Raw genomic sequence first — 2,828 nt, 5'->3', positions numbered from 1 at the left:
TCCCACACATCTCAAACAACAATTATCAGGAATTATTTAATTTTTGACATGTCAATCTTGACTTTATTCTTAAATGTGTGCTTATGTAAGAAATACATGGTTCTAAAACTTCATGAAAATTCCTTTGAACTTACTTTTTTGAATTGTCTAGTTTAAGAAAATCAGTTGCACTTTATATATAAAAAATGTTTTGTGCGGGCTGGGAAGTTGGCTCAGTTGTAGAGCGCTTGGCTTGCATGCCTGAGGCCCTGGGATCGATTTCTCAGCACCACATAAACAAAAAGCCGGAAGTGGTGCTGTGGCTCAAGTGGTAGAGCACTAGCCTTGAGCTGAAGAGCTGAGGGACAGTGCCCAAGCCCAGAGTTCAGGCCCCACAACCGGACCAAAAAAAAAAATGTTTTGTGCTCAATTCGGCAGCACATACACTAAAATTGGAACATTACAGAGAAGATTACCATGGCCCTGCGAAAGGTTGACACCCAAATTCGTGAAGTGTTCCCGATGCTGGAGAGGATGTGGCCACAAGGAACCCTACTGCATTCTTGGTGAGAGTGTAAACTTTGGAAAGTATGGAGGGTCCTCAAAAGACTCCATAAAAAGCTCCACCATGACCTAGCAATCCCACTTTTGGGGATTTTACCAAATGATCACAAATAATCTACCAGCACAACTATTTTTACTGCAGCATTATTTGCAATAGCTAAGATACAGAGCCCACCCCGATGGCCCTCAGTAGATGAATGGATGAAGGAAAATGTGGTATATGTACAAAATGGAATTCTATGCCTCCATCAGAAACAATGACATCGCCCAATTTTTTAGGAATTGCAAAGACTTAGAAAAAAAATTCATTAAGTGAAGTAAGCTAAGTCCAAAGAAACATATGTCCCATGGTTTCCATTATTTTCAATAACTAATATATGTCTGGGATAAGCAGAAAAGGTCAAAAGCCATGTGCATATGACCAGATAAGATGATATTAAGGGAAATGATCCCCAAGATAGGGACACAAGGAGTTTTATCTCTATTGTTTCTAACGTACTTATAATGTGCAATGGGATATTTTTTCTTTGTTTGTATGTTCCTCTCCCAAACTATAAGCCCAGTTTTCACTGTATTTGAAGTTGGTGCCCCTACATCCTATGTATATGTTTCACTAATTTGGGGAGGGGAAGGGAAATAAAAAATGCTTAAATAGGGATACAGGTTGACCCATTGTAACAATGAGATGCACAAGACATTCTGTTGAAAAATGAACGTTACAATTTAGGCCAGGGAAGGGGGGTGTATTTGTGGAGGTGGGAGGGTAGGGATGATGGGGGAAAAATAAAGGAGGATGTAACAATGCTTGTTAGGAATTGTACTCATTATTTGCTCATGTAAGTGTGACCCCTTTGTAAAGTATTTTTACAATTAAAATATGTATACAAATTTTCTGAGATGGAAGGGTTATTTACTCTATTTTATCCATATAATATCATTAACAAAGAAATTAATGTAGAACACTGATATGATGTTATTTTGACTAAATGTGTGGGTGTGTCTGTGGGTGTGTGCGCACACACCCACACGTGCACAAACACACATGCTTGTGTATTAGCATGCTCAGAGTGAAATCAGTGCTTCAAAGTATTGCTAGGCCTTTTCTCTCTAGATTGGTGAGCACTATATGAGCTACATCTCCATTCCTGGCTCTTTGCTAGTTCACTATAAGTTTTGAAAAATAATTTCATGAATTTATTTTGCCCTGATTGGCTTCCAACTGTTATCCACAGATCTCAGGCTACTGAGTAGATATCTACGGTAGATAGGATTACAGATGTGACCAGCCAGCACAAGGCTTTCAGAATAATTTTAAACGTAGGAGAAAATTTACTTCTCGGGGGCGTGTTTTATCATCTCCTACTATTAAAGCATTTTGGAGTGAATATATGTGAATTTATTTCGTTTTGGGATTCTTAAAAGACAGTAAGTGAAGCTATTTAAAATTTTAGTACTTTTTAAAAAAGGCTATTGGAGCTGAGTGACAGAAGAAATTTGACTATCTTTGGACCTCAATTAATAAGTTCAGTTCTGTTCGGGATAACCCAATGTCACCAACACAGTCTGTGTTGAAGATAAACTGTAACAGAAAACAATCTCCATGGGCAGTAATTGTTATGCTATTTTTTCTGGGACAACATGAATATTGAATTGAGAGTGTAAGAGAATGGGGGTTTTACCTACCTTTTTTATATTGTTGAAAGACTTTTGGAAACATTAACTTATTTCCTTGCTCACTGTTTGTCTTTGGACCATTCGCTTAGTGCCTTTAATTACAATTTTTCCCAACACTAGAATGATAATAATATTAGCATTATCACAAATGTTCCCTTAAGAATTGAGAGAAATAAAACTTGTGAAATGTTTAACATAAATTTCTATGAATGAGCTTTGAGTTTAGCCAGCAGTTTTTTAAATACTAAATAGAATGCAATAAATATTACAAAAACCATTACAGGTAGTGAGTAACCAGAAGTAATGTTATCTATTGACCATGCTCTGTTTCCAAGGAAGCTAGTTGGATAACTTCTCATGCTGTAAATCAAACTGGTTATCTTATGTCTTTTTTTTTTGGGGGGGGGGGTCCGGTCGTGGGGCCTGAACTCTGGGCCTGGGCGCTGTCCCTCAGCTCTTCAGCTCAAGGCTAGCGCTCTACCACTTGAGCCACAGCGCCATCTCCGGCTTTTTTCTTTTTTGCTTATGTGGTGCTGAGGAATAGAACCCAGGGCCTCAGGCATGCAAGGCAAGCACTCTACCACTGAGCCATCTTCCCAGCCCCTGGTTAT

The 2,828-nt window shown here is 38.5% G+C and overlaps 1 non-coding gene across 1 annotated transcript; it reads left to right on the top strand.

Annotated features, from left to right (window-relative positions):
- The first annotated feature begins 401 nt into the window (after positions 1 to 401).
- Positions 402 to 507, top strand: LOC138828976 (U6 spliceosomal RNA). Its single transcript, XR_011372444.1, has one exon. It is a non-coding gene; the product is annotated as a U6 spliceosomal RNA (small nuclear RNA).
- The last annotated feature ends 2,321 nt before the right edge of the window (positions 508 to 2,828 follow it).

The sequence above is a fragment of the Dipodomys merriami genome, unplaced genomic scaffold, assembly GCF_024711535.1.
Source record: "Dipodomys merriami isolate MVZ:Mamm:240054 unplaced genomic scaffold, mDipMer1.0.p SCAF_169, whole genome shotgun sequence".
Taxonomy (NCBI): domain Eukaryota; kingdom Metazoa; phylum Chordata; class Mammalia; order Rodentia; family Heteromyidae; genus Dipodomys; species Dipodomys merriami.
This window is presented reverse-complemented; position numbering and strand designations above follow the sequence as displayed.